General features: G+C 48.0%; 1 pseudogene; it reads right to left on the minus strand.

The window, feature by feature from the left end:
* Positions 1–16,953: 16,953 nt before the first annotated feature.
* LOC138104481 (pre-mRNA-splicing factor SLU7 pseudogene) lies at positions 16,954–18,179 on the minus strand (annotated as a pseudogene).
* Between the last annotated feature and the right edge of the window lie 9,288 nt (positions 18,180–27,467).

The raw sequence follows: 27,467 nt of genomic DNA on the forward strand, positions 1-27,467 counted from the left end.
CAGCGCTGCTGCTGTGTTTGCCTTTGAGTGGAGCAGACAAACTGCATGGGTATCGACTTTGTGCACATTAACAGCTCCCCATAGCCCGGGCCATTTCCTGAGTAGCAATTTGCATAGTCACAGGGGAATAATTTCCTTGTTTATTATTCGAAAAATTTACCCTTTCCAGTATGTTTTGATGCTGTGTTTCAGGAAGTCACTGCCTATCCTAAACTTCTTTGTTATATAGGGATGTGTAGCTGTAGCTTCTTCCAAATCAACCAGGTCCTGTTTGCCTCCTGCAGCTGCTCACTTTGTGTCTTCTGGTTGCTCTGTACATCCGATGCAGTCCTGCCACTCCTTTCTTTGTCCATGTAGGAATCCAATCTGGGCATCACAGAAGGAGGGAAGAAAGCCCCCAGGACTTTTTATCCAAACCACGCACCCCTGATGGTGACCAAGCTGCAGTTCCAGGCTGGAGGCAGCACCGGTGTCAGAACTACAAGAACACTGTGCTGTACAGGGCTGAGTCTCAGTGACACCTTGCTGTGTGCATCTCCAGAGGTGGGGATGGCCATTCCAGGATCTGCTGATCTGCTCCTCCTCTGAGTCTCCCTGAAGCCAGAGGCCTGGAGAAGTCTGCAAGGATAGCTTGCCTTACATCTGCTGCACTGTGTTGTCGTGATTTACCAAAATCTGAATATTGATCTAATATCAATATCCAACTGAGATGGACAAAAACTCTCTAACAATTTAGAGTTAGAAAGTGCATGTTTTATTTGGCACCAGGCACTGCGTGGGATAGCTCCCTAAGATGCAGGGCCCCAATCCAAGCAAACATGATACCTTTTATTTCCAAATATTATGAATATCCAAAATGCAAATGTATATTCATAATGTTAACACCTCCCATTCTCCGCTTCGTATGGAAATGAGCTTACATGTCATTAAGCATGTGTAGTGTGTGCTCTGAATTGAGTGGTGGTCTTGAATTGGGTCAGTGGTCCCAAAAAAGATGAAGTATGCTCATCTTCCTCATTTTGACCTTTTTGCCTCTCTGAATTTTAACAATCCTAATTACTTTAGTGACCTGTAAGTTTCTTCTTGTGTGACTTTTGGATGGGTTCCCACCAAGGGAGGAAATTGGTGATTTTCCTTGTTCCCTACACCAACTTATCAATGTTTCTTCTCCTCATTCTAAGCACAGCTAAGCAAACATGCAAATGACAGATCATCAGTTATTTGGTAACCAGTTACTAACATCTAAAACCCAATTTCAGGTCCAGCTCTCCTAACTATTTTAATTAACTCTCACTGGGCCCAAGTTCTTTCCTATTCCAACTAATCTCAACACAGCTAGCCTATAACCAAAATCTCTTATGTTTCTTCTAAATCTATGCTTCAGTTGGAACATCGGAGGAGTCCATGAAGCTTCCTGGAAAAGTGGCTGCAGTGAGTTGAGCAGCACAGGTGGGGAGGTGGAATCCTCCCCAGAGGCTGTGCAGGCAGTACCCTTCACCCATACCACTGATCTGACCTGTGCCTGGAAAAAAGATTGGCACCATTCTCCTGCATGCCAGAGATTTCTGATGGAGTTTTTAGTAAACCTGACATTCCAAATTCCCCTCCGCTGTAGTGTCCAAATGTTGGGGTCTGCTCTCTGCTGTGAAGTGAGCTGAGACAGCCCCACATCCCTTTGTCCATCTATCCCCCTCTGAGCACCCTGTAGGGAGCAAGATCCCCCCTCATCACCGCTTGTGTAGTTTCCTTTCTCCCTCATGTAAAGCCTTTACACTGCATTATATCCCTTGAGCCTTCTCCCTCCTGACCAGCCGCTGTCTGTTCCCAGCTCTGACCCTCCCATGGCACACCTGTATGCCGTTCTCTCCGCCCTGGCTCGGCTGGGATGAGCACAGCGCTCCAGCAGAGGGCGCGGGATCCATTCAGGAATGAGCTGTTCCAATGCCTGACTTTTTTTTTTTTTTCTTTCCCTCTGCAGTGCTGTTTCAGGTGTGTGAATACTTGCCCCTACAGACTCTGCCTCTAGGACAGTCTCTAGATTTTTCCCTCTCCCTTTGCTGATGGAAGTGTGGGGTGTTTGCCTGCTGAGGTTATTCCATTAGGGTACCTTAGAATCACTGAATAACAGAGTCATTCAGGTTGGGAAAGACCTCTAGGATCATCGAGCCCAACCTGTGACCAAATACCACCACATCAACCAGCCCAGAGCACTGCATGCCACATGCAGTCATTTCTTGAACACCTCCAGGGACAGTGACTCCACCTCGTCCCTGGACAGCCCCTTCCAGTGTCCAATCACCCTTTCAGTGAAGAAATTCTTCCTGATGTCCAAACTGAATCTCTCCTGGTGCAGCTTGAAGCCATTTCCTCTCCTCCCATCCCTTGTTCCCTGGGAGCAGAGCCCGACCCCCCCTGGCTGCCCCCTCCTGTCAGGGAGTTGTGCAGAGCCAGAAGGTGCCCCCTGAGCCTCCTTTTCTCCAGGCTGAGCCCCTTTCCCAGCTCCCTCAGCCCCTCCTGCTGCTCCAGCCCCTTCCCCAGCTCCGTTCCCTTCTCTGGACACGCTCCAGCCCCTCAATGCCTTTCTTGTCCTGAGGGGCCCAGAGCTGCCCCAGGATCTGAGGTGTGGCCCCAGCAGTGCCCAGCACAGGGGACAGTCACTGCCCCGGCCCTGCTGCCACCCCATGGCTGGCACAGCCCAGGGGCCATTGGCCTCTTGGCCCCCTGGGCACACCTGGGCTCATGTCCAGCCGCTGTCCCCAGCACCCCCAGGGCCTTTCCCAGCTTTCCAGCCCCTCTGCCCCAGCCTGGAGCTGCAGGGGGTTGGTGTGACCCAAGGCAGGACCGAGCCCTTGGCCTTGTGGACCCTCAGACCTCTGGCCTGGGCCCATGGATCCAGCCTGTCCAGATCCCTCTGCAGAGCCTTTCTGCCCTCCAGCAGATCCACACTCCCACCCAGCTGAGTGTCATCTGAGATCTGACTGAGGATGCACTCGATCCCCTTGTCCAGGTTGTCACTTAAAGAGAACTGGCCCCAACACTGAGCCCTGGTGAACACCACTGGTGTCTGGCTACCAGCTGGATGTAACTCCATTCACCACCACTCCCTGGGCCTGGCCATCCAGCCGGTTTTAACCCAGTGAAGAGTGGATTTTAACTTGTGGATTTTAGCTTGCGTGTTTAGAGGACAGGGAAGGTACAAGGCTGACAGTGGGAGAAGTGCTAGCTGCATTACAGGGCTGCTCTGCCAGTAGGTTGAGATGCTGCTGTTCCCTTTTCTAAGTACAATACATGATCATAGCAATCTTTCCTGGCTTTAAAATTGATGGCAGATGTACTCCCCAGATAATGAGTCTCATAAAAAAACTGTATGAAATCTCCTGTTGAATTTGATAGCAGAGGTGCTGTTCCAATTTAAAGGTTACAGGATGACGCAAAAAAAGCTAAAGAAAGGTTATCCTTTTCCACTCAGCCTCTGAAACCTGGGTTATTACAGAGCTGACTTTGTCAACACTAAAGCAGATGCTTTTGGATGACTGAAAGCTCTCTGTGGACAAAGAAATGCAGGAATGTTCTCCATGTTCCCCATGGCCAAGAACTGTGCCACCATGATTTGTCACCAAGCTTCTCGTGCCAGAGCAGTGCCACTTAAAGTTTCTCTGAAAGAAAAATAAATATTTTTCTCAAACTGGAGGTATTCTATCATGCTGCATTGGAGAATTTTTAAATTGTTATTACTGTTAATCTTGGTGGTATGTATTAAAATAAAATAAAATAAAATAATGACAGTACTGTTATACTGTCAACTCTTTTCCATTATTAGATATGATGCCATCTTAAAGACAGGCCTGTAGCTTAGAGATTTGGCAGCAGGTGCTCTGCTGCTTCTTTTACACTGAAGTCGTTACTCCTCTTATCAGTGGAGGATGGGATGACTCCATGGACCAGATGTTTAAAAAAAGGCTGGATGTGGCACTTGTGCCATGGTTTGGTTGATAAGGTGGTGTTAGGTCATAGGTTGGACTTGACGATCTCCAAGGTCTTTTCCAACTTAGCTGATTCTGTGGTTCTCTGATTCTGTGACCAAAGCCCTGCTCTGACATTGGCTGCCACGGTGGAGCTGCCTCTTTTCCCTGGGGCAGTGGCAGCAGATGCCTTTGTCATGGTGTGTAAGAAGTCTTTGGTCACACAGCTGTTTGAACACAAACATTCTTGTTAAAAGTCGCAAACACAAGAGTGGTCAAGGTTTGCATATGGCAAGAGAGCACAGAGCCTTCGTGTCTTAACATACCTAGTGTCAAAAGGCTCTTTTTTTCTTTTCTTGTGGCTATCACAGCTGAAGTTATCCCGAATTTGGGATTGTGGGGGATGCTAAGTAGCACAGCAAAGCAGATTCAGAGGAGGGAGGATATGTGCTGGCATGGAAGGCTGGGAGATCTTACAGACATCCAGGTTTTTGTGACTGAAATCCCACTTCGTGCCACTAGAGGATACCCAAACTGTTGCCAGCTTGTAAGAAGCAGCTCCTTAATCTCTGCTTCCCTGGAAATCAATTGCTAGGAGAAGGAAATGTCTTTGGGAGGAATAAAAGGAATAGATATTTAGGCACATCTAAAAATCTTTCAGGTTTCAGTGGGAGTTCGGTGAATAGAATAATGTGCACAAAAATTGAAGCAGTGAGTGACAGCAAATGGAGCTGATGAGCTGCCTGTATGTAAAAGCTGCAGCTTTCTCTGCATCAGAAAGTGGCTGGTTCCTGGGAGGTGGAACTGATGGAGCAGCCACATCCTGTTGTGAGAGGTTGGGAAAGCTGGTATGGGAGAGAGGAGGACATAGAGAGAGGCTTAGAGAAGGTGCTGGTGGGACGTGTCTAGATTTTGTTCTGGTTGGATAGCTGGGATCTGGTGCAAGCCAGAGAAGTGGTCTTGATGCCAGTTAACATTGTAGAGTCAGAGAGAGCAGAGCAAACCCACAACATTCACTGAGGAACTCACTTCTGGGGTGAATTGCAATGGTGTCCTCATGTGGGGATCCAAGTGTTGTTTAACTCCTCCAGAAAAATCAAACCATTTCAGACAGGGCAGAGTCCAGTGCTGTGATGAACTTCTCAAGGAACCAACAAGAAACCACTACCATCTGACTCCAAAAGTCAGCCAAGCAGGGCTTAAAGCATTTTCTTACCTTGGCCAAGCTTGGCTACATCAAACACACCAGCAGTTCTCCTGCTGAGTCTGACAGTGTCCCCACAAATCCTCCTGTTGGGGTGGATGCAGGGAAAAACTTCCTCTCTGACCTCTAGTAACATTCCCTGATCAGCAGGGTCACAGTTCTAGAGGACTGTGATGGGGATGGTTGTCCTGTTATGGTCTGATCTGCTTCTTTTGGGGATGGTTAAGCTGACAAAGGTGCTTAATGTGGCAATTAAAGCAACACAGAGTTCTTTGCTGTTAATCAAAGAATCTATACTCCTCGTAAGACCCACGGCAGAGCTCTGTCTTGGTAAAGTCACTCTCCAGCATTCCCATCCAAAACATGCAGGACTAATGTCCGGGATTCATTCTGGGGCTGTCTTTCCAGTCTGTGTCTTCCTTTTAAAGACTGCAGTAGTGGAATGGGATACATGCCTGGAAAAACGTCTCCAGACAATTTTCTCCAGAGACTGGAGATAACTTTTTTCACAGGGGGTGGTCAGGAGTGCAGCAAGAGGATCCCAGGCCAAAAGGCTATGCTCTGAGGTGGAGCTGCTGGAGCCACTCCAGAGCAGGGACACCGAGGGGAGCAGAGGGATGGAGCAGCTCTGCTGGGAGGAAAGACTGAGAGAATTGGGATTGTTGTGTGTGGAGAAGGAAAGGCTTTGGGGTGACCTCACTGTGGCCTTGCAGTGCCTGGAGGGAGCCCAGGATGGAGAGAGGCTCTTGACAAGGGCCTGGAGTGACAGGACAAGGGGGAATGGCTTCACGCTGACAGAGAGCAGGTTTAGATTGGGTATTGGGAAGAAACTGTTCCCTGTGAGGGTGGTGGGGCCCTGCCCAGAGAAGCTGTGACTGTCCAGTCCCTGGAAGTGTCCAAGGCCAGGCTGGATGGGGCTCTGAGCAACCTGGGATAGTGGAAGGTGTCCCTGCCCATGGCAGGGGGTTGGAACAAGGTGATCTTTAAGATCCAACCCAAACCATTCCATGATACTGTGATTATAAATTAATGTGACCTTCCTTGCTGGCTAAGGTCAGACAGACACTCTTTTTCCCTTGGTCCTGGTAACATGGATTTCCTATCTGTTTCTTAGTGCTGCCATACCTGCCCACCTGGATATCATCTGTATGCTGCTGGCATGAGTACCTGCTTCTGTTCTTCCAAGGGCTGTAAATGAGTGTTGAATAATGCAGGCAGAAGTCTCTAGAGCTCGTGTCCTGCAAGTCATTAAGCTGGAGTGACTGGCTCCATGCATGGTGAAGAAGCTGCTCTTTTTAAAACACTGATTTATTGTCTCAGATTGCAGTAAATTCTGCTGTGTAAAACCAGAGTAACTCCAGTTTGCAAGGAGACAGTTTGTTTTAAGGTATCTAAAGACACTTTAATTGCTCTCTTGGTTAAAGTATGGTCATTTCTGCTCCCTGTCATCTTGATCTCAAAGCAGGATGTAACACACCTGAACATTTTTTTCCTAGGCCATTGTGGTGCTTTTTCACCCACAGAAAGTTTCTCCAACTCTACCTTTGTAATCTTTCAAAATTTCTCCCATAGTTCCCTCTTCTTTCCCACCTGTTTGATCTTCCCCTTTTGTCTTACGAACCGTGCCAAATGCTTCCTTGAGTTCTTCCAAATGCAGACACCCCTTTCATTCTGCTGATGGATTGTGGCAGAGTGAAAGATTTTTTTTTTCCCTTTTCTGGTAGCCCTCCCAGAATAGAAGTGATCATTTTAATGCCATTTGTGGATAGGGCTGTTGGGCGAAAAAAATCCTTACTTTTGCTCACTGATGACTGAGGACTGACATATTTGTGGTGGGAGAGAAGAAAAGAATGGACAAGGGACTTTTCTTACTAACCTTTTTCTGGCTCTTGGGTTTTCATCTGCAGAAAGCCACATCAGGCTTCACAACTCAGCAAAACTGCATTTCTAGAGGTTTTCCCATTGCTTTCCATTGTTTCCCCCATTTTAAGTATATGTAGGTTTCTGGTGAATAGTTCAGCTTGTACTTTTTATGTCCTGGGTTTGGTTGTTTTTTTGGGTTTTTTTGGCATCTCTGCACTCAGCTTGATTTTGAAGGTCCATTGGAGAAGATGTAACATAGGGTGAAAGGTTAGTCTTCCCCCTGGCATCAAAAAGTGATATTCATTGTGCCAGCCAGGAATATCATCCTGGTGTCTGGAAGCTCTATGGGATGGAGCACTCCTTCACTGCTGGCACTTAGAGTGGGCAGGGAAATGGGACTAGAACCTTGTGGGGAAAAAAACTCCAGGTGCAAGGTGAAACAAGTGACTAGTGAGATGCTTGACTGCTTTTCAATTGAAAAGTTTGGGATTTCTTTGTCAAAATGAAATGGTGTTGGAGGCAAGCAGCATCAAGGGCAGAGGCAGATAAATGGCACTCAGTGGGCCCAGGAGGTGAAGTCACCCTGTTTTTGCTCTCAGTTTGCAGGGGTGGGAAGTACAGGTGAGGAGAAGAACTGGTGTTGTGCCTGGGAGCTCTTGCTCCATGCTTGGTGAAGTTTCTTGCTCCTCTGGAGGGTTTCTCCTGGGACCAAAGAGAGCTGGGGGAGGGTTGAGGTTTATGGAGCCTGTGAGGGAGGACTCTGCCATGGCATTCCTCAGCTGGAGAAACCCAGGGCAGCCTGGGTCTGCTGCTCAGGGTGTACCCACCCTGTGAGGAGGGCACTGACAGTCAGGAGACCGCATGGCACTTCCATGTCTCCAGAGGTAACTCAATTTCCTTGTGCTTTTGGGGGAAAAAAAAAATCAAAAGGGAAGTGATCAAAGTTAAAGGAAGGGAACCCTAGACAAGCAAACCTGATTTCCTTTGCAACAGAGAACACCTGGCAAGGAGGGTCACAGGAATAAGGATAATCCCATAAGGAAAGTGCTGTCACACCTTCAGCATCCACCACTAGGAGACCTGGAGAGTTGGAATGACATGCACACAAGGCTCAGCCTCTGCTGAACCCACTCCTTGGTAAATAACACAGAACTGGAGAAAGAAGAAGTATACTTAGTCAACTGCTAAGGAAACAAAACATGGTCACCGAGCAGTTGTTTGTAAGGCAGCTGCCAGAAGCACAGGTACAACTTCATTTGGCTGAATTTGGTGCCTACCTCGAAGGAAGAGAATTCCTTGGAGGTTCACAGCTGTTCTCTAAGGTGGCAGAGTGGCATTTCTGGGGTGTCTGACCCATGGCTGTACCAGTGGCTTGCCTTTGCATTGCACTCCTGTTGAAAACTCAGGTTAGTCCCTTCCTCCTCTGCAACTCTCTAAAGGAGAGCTGGATCAGTTTATTCCCAACACGTGACCATGGCCATTTGAAGTGGCTCCCCGTTTCCATTGGTGTCTTCTCCATTAGTGATGCCAGGATTTTAACCCATTTTTTAACCCATGGGATCCCACAGTTCTCACAGGTGTCTGTCCCAGGATATCCCACTGACTGCAGCTGTCCAGCCCTTCCCACACTGATTGTTGTCTGGTGTCAAGATAAAGTAGGGCAGCTAACTTGGAGTCCATCTTGGTTAGCCTCCAGCAAGGTTACTGGTGTGCTTTTGGCCACTGGAGGGCTCTGGTTTTATTTCATAACTATGAGAGAACGATACTAAAAATTACCACTGTCATGGGCCAAAAGGAGGGTCTAAAATCCTGCAGAAGCCTCATGCCTTATCCTAATACTTGGGCATGAGAATTGAAAAGGGGATGTCCAGCTTGCTGCATCACGAATAACCAAGAATCTGGGACTCTTGCTTGCAATTATTTGGGTTATTACAATGATTTTCTCAGCCTCCTGAGGTCTGTCTCTGTGCCAGTGCAGCAAAGATGTGCTCACAAAATCTGTTTTCGTGAGAAGGAACCTTGGCACTGGAGAACAGAGGCAGGGGGGTGTGTGGAGGGAGAAGCAAAGGTAAATCCACACCACTTTTGTGAAATGTTTTTATCAGGGGCTGGTAAGGGGTAGGAAGGAGGGGAAACCCTAGACTGTACCTACTTGAATTTGCTAAAATTCTGCCTTTTTCCCTCTTCCCCCCTCATTGAGAGACCAGTGCAGCACAGGAAGGATTCAGAGAGGGAGATTTCATTCATTGCAGAGCACTGCAATGCATTCATTGTGTGTCCTTGAAGGAACCCCACATTTTGCAGCTGACCCTGAGCTTTAGCATCAGGAAAGCTTTTTTTTTTTTTTTTTTTTTTTTTCTTTTCTTTTTTTTTTTTTGCCTTCTTCAGCTCTAGTCCTATTTTTAGAGCCTGTCGTTTTCTCAGGGGCTTCACAGGCTATTTTTAAAAAGACTTTGCAGGCTGCCAAACCATTGTTATTTTCTCTAGGGTGATGTCAACACGGTGCCTATAGTACACGTGCCTGGCATTTGCCAGAGGTGATGCTTTAGAACAGATAAACATTAATGTTGAAGGTGAAAAATGCTTTTGCAAGCAGAGCCCCATTGTGGAGTGTTTCATTTCCACAGAGCATCCTTTTGCTTGCCTCGTGGCTTTCCCCTTCTCTGAAACACTGTTGGTCTGACCGTCAAATTGCTCACTGCTGCATGAACCTGATCTGTACATTATTAGATCATCTAGAGTGACTGTAAATCGGGTTTGGTCCAAGTCTTGCAGCATGTTTAATGTTTTTACAAAGCTTTTTTTTCCTTGCCTTTTATATTGGGAATGAATTTAACAGCCCAGCTCTGAAAGAAACATAGGGAAGAGTTTAAAGGGCTTAAAATATGAACAGTAGTAGATATTGGTAACAATCATCATGGTATCATCAATTTTGGTGGAATTTCTCAAATTAATCCAGCATAACCACAGCTTCTTTTTACCTGTTGGGAGGGAAGAAAAAAAAAAAAAAAGGGAAAAATTCAGGAACAGTTATGTAAAGATGTGGGAGCAGATGTACTGCTCGTGTAAGCTGGCACTGCTCCACTCATGTCAGTCAAAGTAGTTGATGTGGGAGAACATTTGTCTGCAAGAGAAGCAAGATTTATCAGTGAGCTCTGGTGGCTCCATAGAAATCACAGGATGGCCTGGCTTGGAAGGGACATCGAGGATCTTGTGGTTCAAGCCCCCCTGCCATGGGCAGGGACACCTCCCACTATCCCAGATTGCTCAGAGCCCCATCCAAATGGCCTGGAACACTTCCAGGGATGGGGCAGCCACAGCTTCTCTGGGCAGCCTGTGCCAGGGCCTCAGCACCCTCACAGAGGATGATCACACATCAGTTCAATGTAGTATTTGCCCATGTCATGCTCTGATCCCCTCACAAATGTGAGAGATGATGTCTCTATTCAATATTTTCACGGATGCTTAAGACAATGTCTCTTCTATACTTCCTGCTGCAGACAACACTGCCCAAGAGGACAATTCCTGCTCTTCGATCACATGGATTTGTTCCTTGGGCTGTACTGTGTGCCTTTGAACGCTGATTTTACAGACTATGGACATATGTGGAGCACCTCCTCCATCAGCCACTTGTGTGAATGTCATGGGAAGACTGAAGAAAAGTCACTGTGGGAAGTGGTGAGCCACCCTTCTGCAGAATCACAAAGGCATAGAAACTTAAACTCCCTTGTTTAGTAAAATTTGAGATTTTAAACACTTTTGCACCTTTGAACCTTGAGTGCTGGTCAAGGAAATAATGCACAGTACACAGGAATGGCGCTTTGTGCTGCTCTTGCCCTGAGTCCATTCCCGGAACCCATGAAGTGTCCAGAAGCTTCACAAATTGATGGAATTTATTTCAAATATAAACCTCCAAGGGATTTCCCTTCCATGAGCTGAACCCTTGTAAACAACTACCATCCACAACATCCTGCAGCAAGGAGTCCTACAACTCAGCCCTCCTGAACAGTCACCTCTTCTTACATAAACCTGTCCCTTTGTTGCCTCCTCACTCATACCTTGATTTCACAGGGTTGTTCAGGGCTCTAAATTTCCCAGCATCCAGTTTTGGTTCTCAAAAAGCCCATCTCAAGTTCACCAGGAGACCTTTGAACTTTTGTGAACCTAACCTGAGACCCACATTTGTAACCAAACCAGGGGAGTTTTGCCTAGGTTTGCATTTCATCGCAGGTGCTTCGCACTCTTCTTACATTTCATGCCACTGGACAAAGAACAACCATTTGGAAGCCCCCAGGAAAACTGTCTGACTTAAGTTCTGTTGGCACCAGCCCCATGCTCTGAGAAGGCACCAGTTCTGCTTCATGCTGCTGGCAGCTGAGCTGTTGGCTGCCTCTGAAGGTACAACTACCACAGCAGATGGCTGGGAGGTTAGCAGGGAATTTATTCAGAACTATGCATAAACGAGGCTGCCTTTCCTCGGAGGGAATGGCAACCGAGAGCACACTCCCATCCCCACCCACATCTGCACGGTGACATCCCAGAGCTCCGTGGTGACCCAGGAGCGGAGGAGCCAGCCTGTCTGTCACACACCAACTCCTCTGCTCTGCTCTAGCCCACAGTCTGTGCCAGCTCAGCGGGGCTGTGGGCTCCGTCTGCACTGCTGAGCAGCGGAGGTGTTCCAGCAATAGCTGAACCCACTCTGTTCATGGGGGAATGGAGCAGAGCCTCCGTCTCAGGGAGATCCTTTCAGACACCCTTCGTGACCCGTGCCCAGTCAGCAGCCCCAGGTCACTGCTGTACTTCCACTGCAAACTGGGTTTGTAGCACTGCTGTCCCAAAGGAGTGGCTTGCAGGAATCTGAAAATCTGATGGGAGTTGAAGGGTTGGGACAGGAGGGATAGGAATCATTAAATCATAGAATAGCTGGGTTGGAAAGGACTTTAAAATCATCCATTTCCAAACCCCCTGCCATGGGCAGGGACACCTCCCACTATCCCAGCTTGCTCAGAGCCACATCCAACATGGCCTTCAACCTTCCAGGGATGGGGCAGCCACTGCTGCTCTGGGCAACCTGTGCCAGGGCCTCACCACCCTCACAGGGAACAGTTTCTTCCCAATATCACACCTAAATCTGCTCTCTGTCAGTGTGAAGCCATTGCCCCTTGTCCTGTCACTCCAGGCCCTTGTCAAGAGTCTCTCTCCATCTTTCCTGTGGGCTCCCTTCAGGCACTGCAAGGCCACAATGAGGTCACCCCAAAGCCTTCCCTTCTCCAGGCACAACAATCCCAATTCCCTCAGCCTTTCCTCCCAGCAGAGCTGCTCCATCCCTCTCACCATCCCGGTGTCCCTGCCCTGGACTTGCTGCAGCAGCTCCACGTCCTTCCTGTGCTGGGCCCCCAGGGCTGGAGGCAGCTCTGCAGGGAGGGGTGATCTCACCTGAGCAGGGCAGAGGGGCAGGATTCCCGCCCCGGGGGCTCAGCCCAGCACAGGGCGGTTCTGGCTCCCAGCACACAAGGCCGCGGCAGGGCCAGCTCTCACCCAGCGGCACCCCCAGCTCCTTCTGGCAAAAATTCTGTCTATTTTCTTGGGGAATAATGCAGTGTTAGACTCTGGTATTGCAGTGAAGATGGCTGAACAGAAGGAAAGCTGCAAACCCTCAAGCAGTTTCCCCTGCAGTGCCTGTTTGTAAGGGTTAAGCATCTCCAGCAGGAGCTGAAGCACATGTGAAGGGCCCTTGGTCATAGGCCGTGACTGCTTGCAAAGATACCCACAGGTAATGGGATTTGAGCTGCCGGTTCCTTGACTTCTCTCTCTGCCCCTAAAGTAGCTGCATTAATTTTTATCTTTAAACATTCCTGCTCTGCAAAAAAATCCCCACTGATGTTACCACCTCTGAGTCATGCCAGCATATTTGTGTGCTGGTATATTTTAGGAGCAAAGCTGCTGGAGTTCAATAAGTATAAAGCAGGACTTGATAAGCAAGGTAGTGGTAGTAGCAGGCTATTTAGATAAGGGAAAGGAGGTGTGGTGTGCTGACAGTAAGTACTTGGCACCTTGCAGTATTGATCTCAAATGAATTTGGTCCAGGCTGTTTCTCAGCCCCTGGATTTTCTGCAGGTTAAATTCCTTTCTTCAGGCTTGGAGGACATATCAGTGTTATCAGCCTGATAGATCACAGAATAGAGAATTGTACAAAGTCCTGAGCTGGAAGGGACCCACAAGGATCACTGTGTCCAGCCCTCAGCCCTGCACAGCGCAGCCCCAAGAAGGTACACTGTCCTTTGCTTCAGGGCACTTGAAGGTTCACTGTCCTTTGCACTATGGGCACTTGAAGACCTTATCTGGTAAGTGATAAGACTCATGTATCACATCTGTCTTCTCTTCTCCTCAGGCTGCACAACTAATGACCACTGATAAGGGATCAGTGCAGTGTTGGATCATCCAGCAGCACCACTGGAAACAAGGTATGGATGTTCCTCACGTTTCTGCTGCACTATTGATAGCACACATAGGAGCTGCTGACCACAGCTGCAGGAAGAACAGCACCTGCTCTGACATAAGGCCTGGTGGGACAGAGTTATTCTTGTACATTTTGGGCTGCATTTGAATGGACACTTTATGTTCTTTTGCTATGTGGCTGTGCCATATTTGCTTTAGCAACAGAAGTCCTCAAAGGAATTTGCAGTGTCCCTTCTCAAGGTGTAGACTCTTGCTGTGTCCTATTCCTGTGCCACCCACAGTGGGTGTGTAACCAAGATTTGAGGTGTGGGTGGAAACCTGTGAGGCATCCCTGGATCTGTAGTGCCCTGGAGTTGTGCTTGACCATGCAAACATGGCAGCACCAGGGTGTGGGTTCAGGGCCATCCTTAAGGGATGGCACTGCCATAGCTGTTACTCCCCAACTCCCTAGCTGCTTTATTCCAAAGAAATGGTCATCACAGAATCATAGAATGGCTTGGGTTGGAAAGGCACTGAAGTTCTTATCGTTCCACCCCCCTCCTATGGGCAGGGACACCTCCTAGCCCAGGCTGCTCAGAGACCCATCCAACACAGCCTTGACCCCAGTGATCAGATCACTGCTCTGCCTTTTCAGTCCTGTCCCAGAAACTGACCTGCTCCCCTGAAATACAGGAGAGAAGCCTTTCACTCAGTCTGTAACCCTGAAATACAGGAGAGAAGCCTTTCATTCAGTCTATAACCCTGAAATACAGGAGAGAAGCCTTTCACTCAGTCTGTAACCCTGAAATACAGGAGAGAAGCCTTTCATTCAGTCTATAACCCTGAAATACAGGAGAGAAGCCTTTCACTCAGTCTGTAACCCTGAAATACAGGAGAGAAGCCTTTCACTCAGTTTGTAACCCTGAAATACAGGAGAGAAGCCTTTCATTCAGTCTGTAACCCTGAAATACAGGAGAGAAGCCTTTCACTCAGTCTGTAACCCTGAAATACAGGAGAGAAGCCTTTCATTCAGTCTGTAACCCTGAAATACAGGAGAGAAGCCTTTCATTCAGTCTGTAACCCTGAAATACAGGAGAGAAGCCTTTCACTCAGTCTCTAACTGAGCTCCTCATTCAGATCTGTGTGCACACAAGCCCTGCTTGTCAGGCTGTGGTTTCTGGGTTGCTGCTCTGCAGATTCCTCACTGCTGTTCCAGGGGAATTGGCCAGCTTCAAGGTAATGGTTTACCTCTTTGCTCCCAGCAGCTAGAGAGCACAGAAAGAAGCTAAAAATACCTCTGAGCCGACACCTAATGTCACTTCTCCTCACGAGGGGTTTGTGCACTTGCCACGGGGATCTTAAGCAATTGCATAGGGGAGGGGATAAATCTCTTTATTTTTGTGAATAGAGGAGGAGGCGCCCAGGAGAAAAATCCCTCTATGAAAAAGCTGTGCAGCCCCGTGCTTTGATGCCTGGGTTGAAAAATCTAAATGTCCATGGATTTAGACCAGCCAATGGCGTGTGAGTGCTATTTTTGGAAAGCACAGTGCAGAATTATGGCACATGCATCACATGTGAATTGGGAAAGTGCAAGCTATTTTTGGAGCCTGTTTGCATATGTGCTGAGTCAAGGTTTGCACACAGAGCAAGGCTGCACCTAGCATCTCTTAAATCTGCTTTAGCAAGGTTATTAGCTTTCAAGCAAGCTCTGAGTCCAAAAAAAAAATCCTTTCTCCCTCTGATTTTATTAGCATCTCAGCATTGCAGGGAGATTAATTAGAAAAGCCAAAATTTAAGAGCCAAAGGGAGGCACAAGGAAAGGGGAAGCAATTTAGAGTTGAAGGGAGATTGGTTCTGAAAAGGTATTACCTAGGTAAGCACAGAAAGACCAGAACAGCATAAAAAAAAAAAGTATGGAAAGGCAAGAGGGGCTGTAAAGAAGGTTTACACCTTGTGGTATCATTGCTGAAGAAAGCCAATTTACAGGGAACAACCCCTGGGGAAAACAGGAATTAGGGAAAGAAATTGGAACAGCATTGCATGAATTCTAGCCAGCCCTTATGCTAGTCTGAAAACAAACCAACTGGAGATCCCAAGTCAGAACTGACACCCTGCTGGGCAGGGTGGTGGCTGCAGTCTGATTAAGGGGTGGCTGCAGTCCTCCTGAAGTGATAGATGTGGTTCTGTTGAAGCAGTGATCCTGTAGAAGGGTCTGGTCTCCCTCTGAAGGTCCAGTGGTGGTTATGTAGCTCTTGTCCTCTGGGAATCCAGCAGGTAAGGGCTGCCTGTGGGGTTCCAAACCTCAGATTACATCCAGGTAGGAATGCTTGGTTCCTCCCCCTGGGTGGAGCATCTCACAATGGGATGATGTAATTTAGGAGTCATGCAGTGAGGCTGGATGGCCCATTAGCAGAAGATATCCCCAGGAGGGAGTTATCAGGGATGTGTCCTGGAAGCGATAAAGAACATTGCCCCACCTGGCTCTAACAGATGGTGATAGAATACATGCTTCTGGTTACATCTCATATTGTAACCTAAAACATTATCCACCCCTTATTCTATTACCATCTGCATCATACCCTAATCAATACCCTCCTCAAACTCTACATATTTATGCATACACAGTGAAACCCTACACACAGTTCTCACCTGAGATTAGGTCCCCTTGTGGTACACAATGGGTTTCCCCATCTTTCTGCATTACCCACCAAGTGCAACCAGGTCCTTGAGCAAAGACAATCCCACGGATGGGTTTGCCTTTGCCTGAGGTGGGATTAATCCAAACAGTCTTTCCTAAAATACCTCTCAGGTGTACCACAGGGACTCTATCTCCATCCACTGTGTGCAAGGGTTCAGACTCGGCAGGACCAGCTCGATTGATGGACCCTCGGGTATTGACCATCCAGGTGGCCTTTGCTAAGTTCACTTCCCAATTTTTGAAGATCCCCTCACCAAGCACCTTCAGGGTCATCTTGTCGCTGTTTTACCTGGGACGGTGAGAAAAGCAACATAGACTTCAGTCCAGAGGAAGGGAAGAGAATTATTTATTAATTTCCAAACTCATTTATATAACCTGGTTCGCTTGAATGGCATAAGGTCCTTTGACCATGCACTTTTTAGAATGATTGATTAAACCCTACAACATCCACTTCAAAATATTTCTCCAGTCAGTAACATAACAAGCTGCATAACAAACTTGCAGGTGCAAGATAAAAATACTGGTTTACAAAAACATCTCATTGTTTACAGCTAGCATGCACGTGAAAGCAAGCTTTCACATGAATGCTGGCAGAAAGCTGGAAAATTTCTCTGCATCAAGCTTTCACATCAGCATCCACAAAATCTTAAGTAGTGCGTTGCACCATTCAACTTTCCCGGCAGCTGGTGCATGATAGGGGATATGACAGATCATTGGATGCCGTGTTCTCTGGCCCAGGTGTTCATAGAGTTGTTCCTGAATGACTCCCATAGTCCGACTCAGTTCTCTCAGGGGTGCCATCTCTCCACATAATCTTCTCTTTGAGCTAATAGCAGTTCAGCTGGGCGGGGCGGGGGATCTAAATATTCTTGTCCTCCATACTTCTCTAGGATCCTTTCTGTCTGCTGTGCCTTGAAATCTTCTTTTTTCACTTTGAAGGATTTATAAAGGAGCTCTAATTTTGTAGGGTCTGCTTGCAGATGAACTTCAGAGCCTTTGTCATAAGCCTCCCAAGCTAAGAACTGAGTCTGTGCCATAGAAATGCTATCGCCTGTGTAGCGAACAAAGTTGTCACCTGCACAACCAACTTCATCTGGATTCTTGCCTGTGTTGGCATAAGGGTTCTCCCTCATTGCTCTTGTTTTCGGATCATAATAAGCAGAGTTTGGATCTAGATTCCTCAAGTATTTTGCAATATCCTCCCAAATACGTAAATTTCGGACTGTGATGCGTCTTTTAGAGTCAAAGTTCTGCCCAGGCATATCAATGTCATCTTTGTCTTCATATATTTGTCTTCATCTTCACTGTTACAATCCCTTTCTGTCTGTGAATTTGATTCCTCTTCTCCCCACTGGTGTCTTGGGAAGTTCACTTGCTCCAGCTTCCCTGATGCCAACTCCTCCTGAAGCTTCTGGGCTTTCAGTGTCCATTTGGCCAAATCAACCTTGGAATATTCCTCGACAATTTTCAAGTGCTCCTCTGGGTTATAACCATTCCACTGGTCTCGCTTCCCATCATAATCAAACATCAGCTGAGGCTGCACATGTTCATCTGGGGCAATATTCATGCCTGTGTATTTTGTTCCCACTTTCCTGGGTCTCTCCATGCAGTGTTTCTTTTTGTGTGTCACTGCCCCGCAGTTCTCACAGGCTCCTTTGCGGTACCTCATGGCCGCAGCGTGCTCCGGAACTCCTCGTTTGTACCAATCTCCAGAGTGGTTATACTGTTTCTGCCTCTCTGGCTGAGGTCTCTGATGCTTTAGTGTGGGTCTTTTAGAAGGATCTATGTACCATGGTACTGAGGAGATGTACTGAGGAATATGAGGGTTGATATCTTTTCCTTCTTCATCCACTTCAGCAGGTGCATTTCCTAGTTTTCTCTGTTCTTCTAATTCTTTCTTTTTCCTCCAGTCTTCCCTCATTATCTTCTTTGGTTCCTCCAGGCTCACATCATTTTCCCCTCCTGCAGGAGGGGCATTTGCTACCACGCCTGAGGCCCTTTTGGCTTTTTCCATGCTGGGCTTCAGTGCCACCCCACACTGGGCACCAAAACCAAACCAACTGGAGATCCCAAGTCAGAACTGACACCCTGCTGGGCAGGGTGGTGGCTGCAGTCTGATTAAGGGGTGGCTGCAGTCCTCCTGAAGTGATAGATGTGGTTCTGTTGAAGCAGTGATCCTGTAGAAGGGTCTGGTCTTCCTCTGAAGGTCCAGTGGTGGTTATGTAGCTCTTGTCCTCTGGGAATCCAGCAGGTAAGGGCTGCCTGTGGTGTTCCAAACCTCAGATTGCATCCAGGTGGGATGCTTGGTTCCTCCCCCTGGGCGGAGCCTCTCACAATGGGATGATGTAATTTATGAGTCATGCAGTGAGGCTGGATGGCCCATTAGCAGAAGATATCCCCAGGAGGGTGTGGCATGAAGGAGATAGGGAACACAGCCCCACCTCCTTTAACAGCTTATGAGGATGCTGATAGAATACATCCTTTTGGTTACACCTTACATTGTAACCTAAGACAGCCCTGGATTTGGGGCATGGAAGATAAGCCCCTAGGTTTCATGGCAAAGGGATGCCAGCTGAAGATAACACAAGATTGACTGGCTGGGGGTGGTCTCAGTGGGTGGAATCTGTTCTCAGAGGACACAGCCTTTTGCAGGCTGCCTTCCAGAGCAGTGCTGGCTGTCCTCACAGATGATGGACACTCAATCAGATTTCCCTATATTGCCAGAGGTGTTGCCTTATCAAGGGATCTTTCTTATCAATTGTTTCCAGCAGGCAAAGGCCTCAAAGATAGGAGACAATTAGACTGCTGTGGTCATTAGGGGTGATGCCATGATGATTTTTTGCCTTTTCTGTTATACCCCTGTTATACCTTTTTTACAACTTCTGTATTCCTAGTGCTTTTCCCCTACATTCTTGGACTTGTTTGTTCGGCTAGGAGACGAAACATTTTAGAAGCTTCATAGCTAGGGATCAGTGTGTCCCAGACCCCAAGGTCCTCTCCAGAACACATTCTGTAAACCAAGATAGAACCATCCAGGGGAAGGTTCCTTGGGGAGGGGGGGGCTCACTCGAGCCTCTCACTGGGGAATCTTTGATAGATCTGCTAATTAGTAACACCTATAATGTTAGACCAGATCTTTTGGGGGTGTGCATTGCAGTGTGCATTTCAGTGCATTTGACCTGGATGTGTGCACCTAAGGATCCTTAAAATAAATACCAAGGTAAAATCCCTTTTTCCCTTCTAACTGTGTTTGACTCTTGATTTTAAGACCAGGAAAAGGCATCAGGGGGAACTTGAGGTTCAGCCGGGCCAAGTGCTGGGTCCTACACTTTGGGCCCAACAGCTCCCTGCTGGGAGCAGCCTAGAGCAACAGCTCTAGGCTGGGGTAGAATTGCTGGAAAATGAAAGTACTTGGGGTGCTGGTGACAGTGGCTGAATGTGAACCAACGTGTGGGCAAGAAGGCCAGTGGCACCTGGCTGGGATCAGCAATGGTGTGGCCAGAAGGATCAGAACAGTGATTGTCCCCCTGTACTTGGCTCGGTGGGGCCACACCTCAGATCCTGTGTCCAGTTCTGGGCCTGTCACTGCAAAATGGACATTGAGGGGCTGGAACGTGTCCAGAGAAGGGAACTGAGCTGGGGAAGGGGCTGGAGCAGCAGGAGGGGCTGAGGGAGCTGGGAAAGGGGCTCAGCCTGGAGAAAAAGAGGCTCAGGGGGAACCTTGTGGCTCTGCACAACTCCCTGACAGGAGGGGGCAGCCAGGTGCTCCCAGGGAACAAGGGGCAGGATGAGAGGAAATGGCTTCAAGCTGTGCCAAGGGAGGTTCAGGTTGGACATCAGGAGGAATTTCTTCACTGAAAGGGTGATGAAACATTGGAAGGGGCTGTCCAGGGTGGCGGTGGAGTCCTTATCCCCAGAAGTGTTTAAGGAAAGACTGGACGTGGCAATGGGTACCATGGTCTGGTGTTTGGTCACAGGTTGGACTTGATGATCTCAGAAGTCTTTTCCAACCTGAATGATTCAGGTGTTCTTCTGTGCCACAGTTTGCCTTCTGCTGGTGGGAAGCACCAGCCAAAATCTGCAGAGTGGGTGGGAGTGGGGCAGATGGGGAGGCTCGCTGCCCATTCAGGTGTGGCACTGGAGAACCTTCTTGGTTTGGTGTGCACAGAAATGGGCTTGCAGACATGAAGAACACAGTGCTGGCACTGCAGCAGGCCCACCAACCAGAGAGGAAGGGAGCAGGAAGGTGCCTGGGAGCTCTGGGAGGACAGGAAAGTGTTTTTAAACTACATGAGATGAGAAGCAGAGCAAGAGCAGGCTGAGCATTGGCTTGTTGGTGGAGGTCCAGATGAGATCCAGAGCAGAAATATTCTGTATTGTTCACACCAAGAGCAGTCCTGCAGAGTTTGTAGGGATGCTTTAAAGCCCTTAAGGTCCTGGTGAGGCTGGCTGTAGAGGTTGACCCCAGGTGAAAGAGGAAAAGGGAGCAGTGGTACCTGGACACAGATAAACATCCCTGTTATGCTGCTAATACCATGTCATGCAGCAGGACACAGTGAAGAGGTGATACTGAGCTCTTTGGGGTGGTATTCTTGACTCAATTTATTATTTCAGTTCCTAGACATACAGATATCAATGTCAGACCTGACACACAGCTATATACAGGGTAAGACAGAGCATGAGCACTGCTGGCATGCTGCCTCCTATGTTTGCCCTCCTGGAGGCTTTAATCCTGATAGAACCAGACCTACATGGTCCTTTCTGGGCCCTTATCTGCCTAGGTACATATGGTTCAGAAGAGTTTGTTAAAATGACACCTATTCTGTTTTCCCTCTTGCAATCAGAGAAAATAAAAAGTGAAATCCACTCCAGCAAAGAAAAAAACCCCTAGGTTTGAAATACATGTGGGGTCTCAAGCCCTTGTCTTGAAGGTGAGCCTGAGAATGGGTTAAAAAGACTAAAAAATGCAAATGTTGATGTAATTTCCCAATTTGGAAAGCAGACACAAGCCAAAAAAATGCCAACAATGCCCACAAAACAAACCAAATCAGAATTCCCCTCCAGTTTCTAGTGCATGCTTACAAAAGCTTGAACACGGATCCAAAATCTGAGGAGAGGCAGATGAAAATTGTGCAGGACCCAATTTTTAAGCAGCTCTATTACAAAACCTTATTTTTTTGCTTTGACACCATTTTATTCCTCAGATAACCAGAGAATAGAAAGCAGCACTTTTCCAGGTCTTAGTTTGGAGTGGTTTCCAGTTAAAACCACTTAGGTTCATCACCTTCCTTTCTGCAACTGTAGATCCTCAGCCTGAGAACTGAGCTTGAGTCTAAACATGACTTGGACCTGCTGGAAATCTGAGCACTCATTTCACTCAATACTCAGCTCCCATCCTGGAACTTTGATGAACCCAACCTGAGATTTGTGCTTGTAATCAAACCCAAGCAGAGATCAGTTTTGCCTGGGTTTTAGTTTCAAGCAGGAAGGTGCCCACCTTCCTACCTGTCTTCACCTGGACCAGGCAGTGGGATGTCTGGCTATCTCCTTGCATATCATCATTAGCTTTTCAGGATACATGATCAGCCTCCTTATCCAGGAATTTGTAACCCACCCATTTGTGCTTTGTTGTCATATAATCAGCATATTCTGGGTTAGTGTTCCCTGCAGCTGACATGGCCACAGAATCACAGAATATCCTAGCTGGAAAGGACCCACAAGGATCATCCAGCCCAACTCCTGGCCCTGCACAGGACACCCCAACAATCTCACCCGGGGCCTGGGAGTGTTGTCCAAACACTCCTTGAGGTCTGTCAGGTTCAGTGCTGTGCCCATTCCCCGGGGAGCCTGTTCAGTGCCCCAGCACCCTCTGGGGGAAGAACCTTTCCCTGATACCCAACCTCACCCTCCCTGACACAGCTCCAGCTGTTCCCTGGGTCCTGTCCCTGGTCACACAGAGAAGAGATCAGGGCCTGCCCCTCCTCCTCCCCCAGGTGAGGAAGCTGCAGAACTGCTGTGAGCTCTGGCCTCAGTCTCCTCCTCTCCAGCTGAACAGACCAAGTGCCCTCAGCTGCTCCTTGTGTGGCTTCCCCTCCAGGCCTTTCACCATCTCTAAAACTCTACTTTGGACACTCTCCAACAGCTTTAGATCTTTCTTATGTTTTGGCACCCAAAACTGCCCCAACACTGGAGGTGAGGCCGCCCCAGCCCAGAGCAGAGCAGGACAATCCCTCCCTGGCCTGGCCAGCCATGCTGGGCCTGGTGCCCCCAGGACAGGGATGTCCCTCCTGGCTCCAGGGCACTGCTGCCTCATGTCCAACTGGCCACTGACCAGGACCCCCAGGTCCCTTTCCCTGGCACTGCTCCCCAGCATCTCATCCCCCAATCTGCCCTTACACCCAGGCTGGGTCTGCTCTGGGAGTGACTCTCTGCCCACGTGGTAGCAAGCCTGACAAAGGCTCTCTTCAGAGAGATCATGGATGGATCAGACTCAAGAGTACCGTAATTGCCAACCCACGCAGCCACCTCTGCACACCAGCATTCCAGCACTGTGTGGAAAACAGAATGCCTGCCTGACCCACACAAGGCTGCTGTGCCAACAACCCTCACCAGCAGTAAACAGAATCAGAGATAATGCAGCAGCAGCTTAATTCACACAGCACTTCTTGTTTGTGGCAGCAGAGTGGCCATTTTCCACTGGAGAAACTGAGCTACAGCAAATCAAAATGCTTTGCAGAGGTCAGTCCTACACCCAGGAACAGTGACTGCACTGTTGTACAAAAGTGATGACCTTGTTATTTTGGTGTTTTCTATATTGCTTTTCAAAAGTCACGTGAAAAAAATCGTTGTGTTTGCATCCTCTCTGCTCTCAGATTGTCTTAGCTGTCTGACCCCTTGTGTCTGAAGAAATATGACACAGTCTCAGGAGGTTATATAGTGCTCACAAATAGGTGGCTATCAATAAATTATTACTGAATACCCCAGTTACGTTAGCCTGCATAGATCAGGTAAATAAATTGCACAGTCTATTCTACTTCTGGAAATCTGAATGTCTCAGACTCTTGATGGTCTGGAAGAAATAGTCTCTTCAATGCCTTTAAAATGGACTTCCTTTGGATATTTTGAATAACTGACTTTGAATATTCTGCTTCTTTCAACTGTCTGACCACTAGACTTTATTTTTTATAACAGATTACTTAATTCACAAGGTTTAAAATTGGAGCTTGACTAATAACTCTCATAAGCAATGGGGCTCTTGGTACAGGATTTTTGGTTTCAAAGCAAACACCACTCTTACTTGTGTCAATGTCAGAGGTAAATGTGTTCCACTGGGCCCCTCTCTTGAGAGCACAGAGCAAAACCCTCTGGTCTTTGACACAACCAACTTTTCTAGTGCAACAAGGTTTGAAATAAATAAGTAGTGAGCTCCCTAGGGGAATTACAGGCATGGAGAGTGGCATTCTCCTGCAGCAGGAGCAGAAAGCCAGAGCAGGGACATCCTCATCAGCCTCAGATGGCATCAGATGTCCAAGATTAAGCAACTGCTCTGAGCCATGGAGATCCCAGTGATGGCCAACAGAGCCGAGAGCTCCTGCTTGCCTGAAGCAGCGTTGGCTGGTGATCAGCTGTGTCACTGGGCTCCAGGAGCCAGCACTGCCTGGATTTCCTGCATCTGCAGACCCAACCCAAACAACCAGCCTGCGATATAGGACTGCCACAGGCCTGGTTGGCAGCTTGAGCTCAGCCTCTCCCCAGCTGAGATGGCAAATGAGGTTATATAAATATGAGGTTGGGTACATGTTTTCATTGGTCAGAGATAGAAGAATGAACAGAAAGAAGAATGAGCTACACGGGCAGTCTGAGGAAGATGTTTTGGAACATCATTGGTAGACACTCCACGGAGACTGAAAATATTCATTGGTATTTGGTCAGATGTGCACCTGGAAATTCACATGTATAATAAAGCCAGCTATAGCAGACCCCTTCCAAGACTAGGGCTAAAATAGACTCTGCACTGTGAATTTCTCTTGGCTGAATATTTGTGAATAATACATCAACAATAACTAAGCTTTTGCAAGGAGGCACAGCTCTGTGATGCTGGTCTTAATATCTGGAGTGGAAGTAGCCCCGCCGAAATTGATGAAAAACCAGTACTATTTGAACCTGGCCCATAACATGCCCTTATCTCCCTTTGGGTGACAAGAATGGTGACCACTTCCACTGCATGACACCTGGGCCATTAAATACCTCCACGATTAAGGGCAGCAGAATTGTTTTATGGGCATGGATCCAGCAAAGAGTGCTTGAAACACATCAGGAGCATTGCTGACTTCATTAAGACTCTGCATGTTTAAACAGCTGCTTGAGAGCCCTGGTGGATGAAGCTTTACAAATCTAATAAAGAGCCCTGAAGGTCTAGGTTTGCTTCTGAAAGTAACTTTATTTGGCTTAAACCATCCATCACACTGAAATAATGCTGTTGTTGGGTATGAGACATGACTATTTTTATGGCGGTGTGTAATATTTTCCACTGTCACCAAAGTGCCTTTCTGAGTGATAAATGTGTAGATTTCCTGCTTCCCCGGGCCTGAAGGAGCAGAGGAGGGATGGTGGGATGCAGTGCCTTTTCCCTGTTTGTACAAGCACGGCTGGTGGAATGGGGGAAGTGCCCGGGCTGGAAACTGGCAGTGCTCAGCCTGCAGATGCCCTCTGGCAGGAGGCACATCAGGCTGGTGCAGAACAGGAACTTCTTGTTTACACAGCTCACCATCTGCATGGAATTGGCTCCATCTTCCCATCTCTGTGTGGAAATGGGAATGCTGCACCTGCTTAACTCATTGTAGCCTTCGGGGAAACCAAAGCCTTCTCACTGTTCTGACATCACCTTTCTCGTGGCTGGAAGAGCTGCTGTAATCCAGGCCTGCATGACACAGTGGAAGATCAAGGAAATTAGGCTGTAAATGGAAATGGAGCACTCATCCTATGTTGTAACCTGCTGAAGATTCGCTGGGAGAAGTTCCATAGAATCATAGAATGTCCTGAACTGCAAAGGAACCACAAGGATCATCCAGTCCAACTCCTGGCCCTGCACAGCACAGCCTAAGAATTACCATGTGCCTGAGAGCGCTGTCCAAACACTTCCTGAGCTCTGTCTGGCTTGGTGCTGTGACCATTCCCAGGGGAGCCTGTTCAGTGTCCATCCACCCTCTGGGGGAAGAACCTGTTCCTGAAATCCAACCTAATCCTCCCCTGACACAGCTCTGTAACAGCTTTAGGTCTTTCTACTATTGTGGCACCCAAACCTGCCCCAGCACTTGAGGTGAGGCCACCCCAGCCCAGAGCAGAGCAGGACAATCCCCTCCCTGGGCTGGCTGGCAGTGCTGGGCCTGATGCCCCCAGAACAGAGATATCCCTCCTGGCTTTCAAGGTACAGCCAGGTGCCATATTAAACATGGCTTGTCCCTCCTTGAGGTTACAAAGGTGACCATTATAATTGTTTCAGTGATGATATCTTCCTCAGGCCACATGCTAATGCTGCAATTTTCCTAGCAAAGGCCCGTGCAATCCTCTGATGGCTTCACAAGGAAATTTAATCCACAGGATGGAAAGGACCATGGAGCAGTATATCCAGGTGAAGCCACACTTTGTCCAGATACAGTTTTTTCCAGGTCAGTAGTGACAGAGGGGACTGTAAAGAGTGAATGCATGGTGCCTCCTCTGTTAGCTGAACTGGAACTTCTTCACTTTGGTCTCATATCTTTGTTTGCAAGGTGGGAGGTATGAAATTTGCCTGCTCTTAAACCAGCTGAAACAGCTCAGTTGTTTATCCCCTTCAGACAGGGACAGTTCTAAAAAACTTGCACACATCTACTCTGAGGCAAACACTGTGGCACCAGAGAGTTCCCTCAGCAAAACTCTTCCAGCTGCCAGCATCTGTGTGACACAGGAAGGCATGGGGACAGGTAATTATTCTACACTTCACATCTAGATGCAACAAACTTTCCTTCTTTTTCCTTACACCTGCATTTCAAGACCTGAAACACTGCCACAGCTCCAGTGTTCCCCAGTGTCCTGAAATGTAATAAAGATATTTTCTTAAACAGTTTCTACTCTTTCTGCTCCTCTCTGAAAAATGAAGGTGTCTTTTCCACTGCAAAACAAGCAGTTCTTATTCTTTGTACTGGTGAGCAGGTTTATATCAGGACTCCTCTCAGAGAGGATTGTCAAAGTCTTCAAGAGTGTGGCCCCACTTTCTGTTTCTGGAGGCTTACATCTCCTTTTAGAAGCAGTGATTTCATGTGTCTTGCCCTTGGCTTGACAGTTTTTTGGAGCAAGCAAGGCCCTGGCTCCAAGGAGTGCCTTTGTCAGCACCCATCGTGCCAGGCCTGTGTTTGCAACCAGCCCTTCACAAAGCAGTGACTGATTCTTTCTTGTGAGACTTCTGCTGCTACACAGGTCTGAGGAGCTCATGCAGGTGACTCCCAAGGCCACATTTAACACTACAAAGACCATCAGTGGGAGTAATGTGCAGATACTCTGAGTGAGGGAGGGGATTCTGCCCCTCTGCCCCTCTGCTGAGCCCCACCCTCAGAGCTGCATCCAGCCCTGGGATCCAGCACAGGAAGGACAGGGAGCTGCTGGAGCCACTCCAGAGCAGGGACACCAAGGGGAGCAGAGGGATGGAGCAGTTCTGCTGGGAGGAAAGGCTGAGGGAACTGGGATTGTTCAGCCTGAGAAGAGAAGGATTTGGGGTGACCTCATTGTGGCCTTGCAGTGCCTGAAGGGAGCCCACAGGAAAGATGGAGAGAGACTCTTGACAAGGGCCTGGAGTGACAGGACAAGGGGCAATGGCTTCACACTGACAGAGAGCAGGGTTAGATTGGATATGAGGAAGAAATTGTTCCCTGTGAGGGTGGTGAGGCCCTGGCACAGGTTGTCCAGAGAAGCTGTGGCTGCCCTGTCCCTGAAGTGTTCCAGGCCAGGTTGGATGGGGCTCTGAGCAATGTGGTCTAGTGGAAGGTGTCCCTGCCAATGGCAGGGGAGTGGAACAAGATGATCTTTAAGATCCCTTCCAGCCCAAATAGTTCTGTGATTTTATGATTTTCTGCAGTGCATAAACAATCATGTGGTGCAGGTGGTGCTCCTGTGCATGCCTTCACCATACCCTTTAGTCCTCCCCTGCTCATCAGCCTGAGGTGTTTATGTAGTAAAGGACCTTCTTGGAGTTATGAGAAAATCTTTTTCCCTTGTTTTCTACTCCAGCTGCAAGACTGATTAACTTTCTTATGGCAATGGTTTCTCT

This window comes from Aphelocoma coerulescens, chromosome 1A (assembly GCF_041296385.1).
Source record: "Aphelocoma coerulescens isolate FSJ_1873_10779 chromosome 1A, UR_Acoe_1.0, whole genome shotgun sequence".
Taxonomy (NCBI): domain Eukaryota; kingdom Metazoa; phylum Chordata; class Aves; order Passeriformes; family Corvidae; genus Aphelocoma; species Aphelocoma coerulescens.